This window comes from Galeopterus variegatus, unplaced genomic scaffold (genome assembly GCF_000696425.1).
Source record: "Galeopterus variegatus unplaced genomic scaffold, G_variegatus-3.0.2 Scaffold2708, whole genome shotgun sequence".
Taxonomy (NCBI): domain Eukaryota; kingdom Metazoa; phylum Chordata; class Mammalia; order Dermoptera; family Cynocephalidae; genus Galeopterus; species Galeopterus variegatus.
In genome coordinates, this window is record NW_007728819.1 from 206,937 (window position 1) to 215,997 (window position 9,061).

The window sequence follows — 9,061 nt, forward strand, 5'->3', positions numbered from 1 at the left end:
ACAGATGGTAACTGTATCAGCAGTGGCCTATCCAGTTTGATAAGTAAAGACATTCCATTTTTTGAAGAAAAAATAAAATGTATATGGGGATGGGGTATTTTTGAACTGTTTCCCAACTACCAGTTTAGTGAGCAAAAGTACACATATCTGTGATATGTTGGATTGAAGATACTATTCTTGACCAAAGATGCTACCTAGTAAATGACTGTTTTGAATCGCGACTCTTACATTTGGGGGTAACTAAACCCAATTTTTTTTTTTATGGTGCTTTAAAAATATTCTCTCTGTGCATATTCAGGGAGCTTGCTGTTGTGTTTCCAAGGTGATAAAACTTAGAGCTCTCTCAACTGGGGAGGTTTTGGTAAACCTTGAGACTGATGAATCCATGCATGGGGACTTGGCCCTTAGATTACAGGGAACTCTTAGGTTGGGGCAAATCCCGGAAGCAAAGGAACAGAGACTGCTAAGCTGGTGAAAGATTGGAGGTGTTAGTTTAATCACAAGAAGCGATTCAACTCTTAGGTTTCTTCCTTAAAATTAATTTTGCATGTCGAGAATTTTAATTGGTAGGGTAGCAGGCAAGAGAGTGGGTTTGGAGATTGTCCTTAACGAGTGGAGAGAAGTAAGAAGAGGAAGGAATTTATCTGAAAAATTACTTTTTCTGGGGGCTGTACAGAAGAAGAATAAAAGAAATGTCCTGAACATGCAATTAGTAGTTGAGTCAGGGAGTCTATTCCTAACTAAGGAGCATACTGAGGTTATAAATTTAGAAAACATGCCATTCCCCCACAAGATAAAATTACTTAGGAATTGAATGCAAAGGTGAGTGAATCAAGCAGCTTAGATGTGTGGTATAGAACTCCCTGATCGCTGAATTGTTTACCATTGCTCCTGGGTACATCATTGTGTAAGCCAGTCATGGTAATCCTATTTCCATTTACCACATACTCATTTCCCTGGCTTCTTGGGATCTAAGGGGGGCTAGTGATGACATTGTGGGTCACAGGAAGTCTTCTCAGAAGGGTCTGGGATGTGGGAAGAGAGGTCTTTCCTTTTTAGGATGCTCTCCTGTGAAGACAGGATACCTGGAAATGCTGCGGCCACCATCTGAGATTAAGAGGAAAAGGCTACAAGGATTTCAGAGATCCATGACCGAGCAGTTTACCTGCCCTGGAACCACCCACCTTCAGACTTCTTTTGTGAGATGACAAAATGTCTTTATTGTCTAAGGCGCGACTAATTGGGTACTCTGTTCACTGCAGCCCTGTTATCACACTGCTATTCAAAGAATCATATTTTTCCAATGACTTCTGGCTGCCTTCTCCTTCTCCTCTTTCCCGTCTACTTACTGATCAAAAATATCAGCGTTTTTCCAGGCACCCATATCAGTACTCACGCCCAGCCAATTTTCCTCTGGGATATCTCTGTACCCACTCATTTCCACTGCCATTGCCCTGTTCAGCCTTCATTGTCTCTTGGCTAAAATATTACAGGAGCTTCCTGTTTTCTCTCCCCCATTCTAATGTTTCTTCCACATCACTGACAGTTATATTCTTGGAACACGGGTCATATCATGTATCTTCTTTTTTGAAACCATCTGTGTGGCTCACTATTACCTCTCAGGTCCAAATGTCCTTACAAGACCTTGTAGGTATGACATTATTTGTCCCTAACCTGTTCTCAAATCGTTCCCCCTGCTTCATCTCTCTGTCTGGCCAGTGGGAATAGAATTACCGTGACTGGCTTACACCATGACATATCCCATGAGCCGAGGGATGTCTATCCATGCAAATTTTGCACTGTTTCCAGCACATGATGGCCTTTTCCATCTCTGCATAGTTGGTGCTAATGTCTCGGGCTGGAACAACCCTCCTTTTTATATCCCCTTTTCCATTCCACCTCTATCAAAATGAAACCTTGCTCTTCGTTTAAGGCCTAGCTCTGATGTCCTTATTTCCCTCAAAGCTTCCCTGGCCATCATCCCCTGGATGGAATAAATTGCCCCTTACTCTGTTGTCCCATAAAATTTTGCATATTGTTTCAAATCAGTATTTTCCTGGTGGTTAAGAGCATAGCTGCTGCAGTCACACTATGTGACTTCAGATCCCAACTCTGCCACACAACTTGCACAAATTACCTAACATATCTGAGTCTTGGCACCCTCATTGGTAAAAGGTGGACAACAACAGCATGCTGATAGGCTTGTGGGGTAAATGAGATCGTGTGTGTAAAGTACTTGGCTCATAGTACTTGCTCTACAAATGTTAGCCATTGTTGTTATTTTTCTCTTGCTATAGTAATTATTTTATTTTCACCTTTGATTAAACTTAGCTTTACAGAATGTTTTCACTCACTGAGTTGATTTAAAGTTCTTTGGCAAAAGAGAGGTGAACTGGAGAGAAGGTGACATTTATTAAGTCATACTATGTGTCAGACACTCTGCAGTCCTGAGATGAGGCAGCAGCATCATTATAGCTGCTTTTCAAATGAGGAAATGGAGGCTCAGTTACCTGACTTGGCTGCAGTCACAGTGAGTAGGTGGCAAAGCCAAGACTCAGAGCCATTCCTGTCTGATATCCGAGGTTCATGCTCTTCCCAAGAATCCCTGCTGCCTCCTGTCAAGGTGAAGGCAGAAACTCTATCGTCCTTAAGCCCCCTCAATATTGTTATTTTAATACAAAGTAGGTGTTCAGTAAGGTGTGTTGAATGTGATGTGTGATACAAAGACATGCATGTGTGATGTGTTAAGAAAAAAGATTTTTCTAATTTCAGAAGGATTTTTGAAAAGCACGATTGCCTTGTTCTTTGACACCTGGAAGCAGTACCGCTGAGAAAGACTGGAGTTTGCCCCCTCTGGTGGCCAAGATCTCTTTCTCTATCCTGCTGTCAACCTCCTGGCTCCTTCCGCATTGAAACTGGGCCATTCGTTCTTGGTCTTTTCCTTCAGAGCTGTTCACTGTTCTTGTCAATAAAGGTATTTCTATGCCTCTGTTCCCAGCACCCATAAAACTCAAGCAAAGTCTGCAAGTACCCCAAATCCACAGCCTTCTCACAACCCCAGGCTTACCCAAACAATGCAAAAATGATGGCTCTTAAACTAATCTAATCAAAATGCATAAATCTAGATTTACAGAACTGGTCAAGGGAGGATACACATGTGTATTACAAAAGAGTTGGTAAGAGGTAGTTTTAAAAATTGCTTTACTTTTTATTTTTAATTGACATGTAATAATTCGATATATTTATGGGATCCAGAGTGATATTTTGAGACATGTTTACAATGTGTAATGATCACACCAGGGTAGTCAGCATATCCATCACTGCAAACATTTATCATTTCTGTGTTCTCAGAATATTTGAACTCCTTTCTTCTAGCCATTTGAAAATATGCAATAAATTATTGTTAGTTATAGTCACCCAGCACTATTACAGAGCACTAGAACTTATTCATCCTATGTAGCTGTAAGTCTGTGTCCTTTAACCCACCTCGTCCTGCGTTCTGCTCTCCCTTCCCTTCCCAGCCTCTACTAACTACAACACTACGCTCTACTGTCTGTGAGTTCAACTCTTTAAACTCCTGCATATAGGTGAGAACATGCGGTAATTCTCTTTATGTACCAGACATTTCTCTTAACATAATGTTTCCCGGGCTCATACCTGTTGCTGCTAATGACAGGATTTCTCATTCTTTTATGGCTGAATAGCATTCCATTATGTATCATACTGTTAGGTTTGGCAAGACGGAGAAAAGAGAGAGACCCGAGCCAGGCGCTATTTCAGCCAAGAGGCTTTATTCCACCAGTGTAGAGGGGAGACTGAGTCAGATCAGCTCCCCTGAACAAAGGAAAGCAGGGGTCTTGTAAGACTTTGAGGGAGAATCCTGGCAGAGTTATGGGCAATTTTGAAATTAGTGGTATATGCAAGGTGACATAGCCTTTGTGGTCCAATAACATCTGGTCGGTTAGGGCTGGTTTGTGTCACCACCATATACACTGATCAGTACAATACATCTATCCACAGCATACGAGCTTGAGCAGGATGTTCCTTTGATGATAACAGTTATGTGTACCCATTCCTAGGTGAGGAATTTTGCTGACCAGTTCCCAGAGCAGAAAGAGGGAAAGGGGAGGGAGAAGAGGGTAGAAAGTTGATTAACATGGCTGTGCTGATGTTTAAGCTGGCCACGAGACCTGAAACATACCACGTTTTCTTTCTTTTTGTTTTTATAATTTATTTTACTTTATTTTCTTGTTTTAGAATATATTTATTTTATCGTGACATAGTTTATTGTGCATAGTTTATCTGTAGGTTACAGAGTTGAATATCAATACCTGTGTGCGATATGTGATACTCAAATCAGGATAATTAGTATATTAACATTATACAGTGTAATCACTTTTTGTGGCCCCTTACCAATTCCTCCCCTACTCCCCCTAACTCCTCTCTCTTTCCTGCCTTTAGTAACCTCAGTTCTGTTCTCTCCTTTTGAAAGTTCAATGCATTATTGTGATTGTTGTATCTTTATATATTTAAATTTATTTGTTTATTTTTTAGCTCCAACTTATGAGTGAGGACATGTGGTATTTCTCTTCCTATGCTTGGCTTATTTCACTTAACATAATTTTCTCTAAGATTGCTGCGAATGGCAGTATTTCATTCTTTTTTATGTCAGAGTAGTATTCCATTATGTAGATACACCACATTTTCCTTATTCAGACGTCCAACAATATACATTTAGGTTGGTTCCAACTCTTGACTATTGTAAATAGAGCTGCAATAAATATGGAAGTGCAGGTATCCCTTCAACATGATGATTTCCATTCTGTTGGGTATGTACCCAGTAGCAGGATTGCTGGATTGTATGGCAGTTCTATCTGTAGTTGTTTGAGGAACCTCCATACCGTTTTCCATAATGGCTGCACTAATTTACAGTCCCACCAACAGTGTAGGAGGGTTCCCCTTTCTCCACATCTTCAGCAGCATTTGTTATTCTCTGTCTTTTTGATAATAGCCAGTCTAACTGGGGTGAGATGACATCTCAATGGGATTTTGATTTGCATTTCCCTAATGGTGAGTGATGAACATGTTTTCATGTGTCTATTGGCCATTGTATATCTTCCTTTGAGAAATGCCTACTCAGCTCCTTTGCCCATTTTTTAAATCAGGTTTTTGTTTTTTTTACTGTTAAGTTGTTTGAGTTCCTTATATTCTGGGTATTAATCCTTCGTTGGATGCATAGTTTGCAAATACTTTCTCCCACTCTGTAGGTTGTTTTTTCACTGTTAATTGTTTCTTTTGCTGTGCATAAGCTTTTTAGTTTGATATAATCCCATTTGTTTATTTTTCCTGTTGTTACCTGTGCTTTGGGGGTCATATTCATAAAGTCTTTGTCCAGTCCTACTTCCTGGAGTGTTTCCCCCATGTTTTCTTTTAGGAGTTTTATAGTTTCAAGTCTTATGTCTAAGTTTTAAATCCATTTTGAGTTGGTTTTGGTATATGGCTAGAGATACAGGTCTAGTTTCATTCTTCTACATGTGGATGTCCAGTTTTCCCAGCACCATTTATTGAAGAGGCAGTCTTTTCCCCAGTGTGTGTTCTTGGTGCCTTTGTCAAAGATCAATTGGCTGTAAATATGTGGATTGATTTCTGGGTTCTCTATTCTGTTCCATTGGTCCAAATACCACCTTTTCTTTATCCATTTATTTTCTTTATCGGAATGAGTGCAACACCTTATCTCTGTTGATAGACACTTAGGTTGTTTCTATATCTTGGGTATTGTGAATAGTGCTGCAGTAAATATAGGGGTACAGATACTGGTAAGAAGTTTTTTTTTTTTTACAGGCTGTTTGAGATAGATTCAAAAGGGGCATTAGATTCTTCTTATCCTGTTTTTCTTCAACCAGTTATTCATTAATTTCTCCTCCTCCTCTCCCCACATTCCTAGCCCCATCCCCACCCTGACGCCCATGATTATTGCAATGTCTGCATGTGGATTTTTCTATGGAGGGGTTTCATAGTTTTCATCAGATCTTAAAAGGGTAAGAGACTTAAAAATGCCAGAAACCTCTATATTATTTAACCTTGTGCCTCAAGTTGAACTATTTTATCTGTGTAACACCCCTCTCTAGCCTTTATTTAAGTGCTTTCAGTGATTAATGTACCAGAAATATATTTATCTACACAATTGGGTGCTAATAATGTCAGTTCTTTTTTCATTTCCCAAATTTAAAGAGAACCAGCTTGAGCTTTATCTACCAGAATTAGTAAAAGGTCCAATATCAGTCATTTTGAGAACTCTCTTTTCCTTCCATCCTACAAGGATTCCTGGAGATTTTTATGATCCACGCATGCATTCATCCCCACATATTGATTGTTTACGATAGCCCAGGTGTTGTTCTTGCTCTTGGGCCACTGCTGTGAATGAGACACAGCTGCTGCCCTCATGGAACTTCCCTTCAGTTTTGAAAGAGGACCTTCCCAATGGCCGGTTCTTAAACGAGTGCAACCCCTTATCTCTAAGTCACATTGGCCACGGCTGCCCTTGTTCTTGTGGCCAAGTGATGCTGCACTGGGGTGCTGATGCAACCATCTGTGTGCCATCACTACCCTGTCCTGTCAAGGCAAGAAAGGGCCTTCCCCAAGGGCAGCTCAGAGGCTACGCCACACCCCATGCTGTTTTTTTTGATAATGGCTGATACAGACCACTGAAGTCATACTGGTCTTAATACTTAGCTTCCCCACCAGGGAGGAGAACAATGTTTCATTCTTTCCTAGTGCATCCAAGGCACTAAAAAAAAACAAGTACAAGATAAATTCTTAATTGGTCACTCAAATTCAATGGCAACTTTTTAAAGTAAGAGTTCCACGGTACATTTAAAATATGATTTAAAAAGTTTGATAAATTAAAATATTAATAGCACATCTATTGTATTAAGCAATTGCACATTAAAATATTAAAAAGAAATAAAATTTGTGTGCAAGTCATCTCGTAGATTGCGTTTGGCTTCTTGCCTAAGACACTGAATTATAAAAGCACAGACCTATGATGATGATTTGATCATGTTAACAATAATAATATCCAATATTTGTTGAACACTTATCATGCGCTAGGTCCTGTACTGAATGCTTTGCACGTTTTATCTCAGTAATCCTCATGACTACTTTATGAGGTGAAACTGTTTTCCTTGTTTTATACCCAAGGAAACTGAGGCTCAGTGTTGATCCTAACTCTGAGATAAATATCTGATAACTATAAATTGGATGACTTTTCTCTTACCTAAAGCCATTGTATAACTACTTGGTTTGAGATAGTCAAATAGCAGATTTACAAATAGCTTCCCATACTTAAATTGCTAACGAATTCAATTTATAAGTCTGAGGTAAAAATAGACTCTGTCTTCTTATGTTTTCTAAGACTGAGCCATAAATGTTGACCATTTCCCAAAAGATCGTGCTTCATGCATGTCTTTGACCTTGTTTCCTTCCTTCCAGAAAGCTTCCCTCTTTTCCTTAGTGAAAGCATTCTTTAGTTGACTTTATCGCTATTAACTTATTAACTTGCAAGAATAAATTACATTAAGTCTAACTTCTAGTTGAGACCTATTTTTCAATACCTTATTGGGTTCTCTGCTTGTGAAATGCTGTTTCCTTCCCATGAATGAGTTATTTGTGCACTATTACCTGAAACCATCTCACCATAAATACCCTCCTGTCTTCTCTTCCTGCCATGGCCTTGATCAGGATGGCATCGCTGTGGAACCTGTTGCAATGGTCTCAGTGTTCTTTCTCTTCTCAGCCTATAATTGGGTTTTTAAAAATTATTTTTACAGAATGAAACTTCCTCAGCAAACCTCACCTTAAAACCCAACTGTGTCAATCTCAATTTACTGACAGGCTATTTATGCATGAGTTGAAAAAAGAATCTTCGAAGGCTAAAGCAATCACATTGTAGTTCTAATGTGAGTTCTTCTAGGCTTATGTATAATGAGAGGAATTTTAAAGTCCCAAGATTCCCCAGCAGCTAAATAGAAAGAAAAGTATTTTGTGACCATACACCCCTGCACTCCCTGCACCTGTTCCCTTATGTACTCATATACAAAACATATCTCTGGAAGGGAAAATTAAAGTACAAACCTAAATAATGTTTACTTTTGTAGAGTAGGAGTGGAGGATTGGGAGCGTGGTGAAAAATTTTTACTTTTTTGTGTTCTTTATTTTTGTTTTGCTTTCATAATTTAAAACCAATTTTTATTTTAAAATTTTTATTTTTTAAAATTGTGGAAAAATACATGTTGCAGAAAATTCATCATTTTAAAGTGTATGATTCAATGTCATTTATTATATTCACAATATTGCACAACTGTCACCACCACCAGTACTATCTAGTTCCAGAATGTGTTCAGTACCTGAAAGGAAAACTTTACCCATTAAGCGGTCACTCCCTATCTCCTCACCGCCTCTGACCAGCAACCCCGAATCTGCTTTCTGTCTATATAGATTTGTCTATCTTGGACGTTCCATATAAATGAACACATACAATGCATGCCCTTTTGTGTCTGGTGTTTTTCACTTGGCACAATGTTTTCTAGGTTCATCCATGTTGTAGTTTGTATGAGTCCTTCATTCCTTTTTATGGCTGAACACCATTCCATTGTATGGATATACCACATTTTGTGTATCCATTCATCAGCTGATGAACATTTGGGTTGTTTCCATCTTTTGGCTATTGTCAACAGTACTGCTCTGAACATTTCATGCACAAGTTTGTAAAACCAATTTATTTTAAAAAATCTTTTTATGGCTCCCTATTGCCTAATCCTGGCTTTGGTGATAGTTTGCCCAGCCTTACATATTGTTCAATGCCTTTGTGTCATTGTCCGTCTCCTTCTTCACCTTCCATCTGCCGGATGAATCCACTTTTCATGACTCAATTTAAGTGGCAACTCCTCAGTGAGGTCATTGCTCCCACCCTTCTGTTCACAGGCAGGGCTGACACCTGGCCTTTTTGTGCCCCACTTTCTTTTTTTATTTTTTTTGTCCTTTTTGAGACCGGCTGCACCGC

General features: G+C 39.2%; 1 long non-coding RNA gene across 1 annotated transcript in view; it reads left to right on the forward strand.

Annotated features, from left to right (window-relative positions):
• Nucleotides 1-2,686: 2,686 nt before the first annotated feature.
• LOC103598674 overlaps nt 2,687-9,061 on the forward strand; it is a 51,317-nt gene continuing 44,942 nt past the window's right edge. Inside the window, exon 1 of the long non-coding RNA XR_551218.1 lies at nt 2,687-2,974. This is a non-coding gene — a long non-coding RNA (uncharacterized LOC103598674). The remainder of the gene's footprint in view (nt 2,975-9,061) is intronic.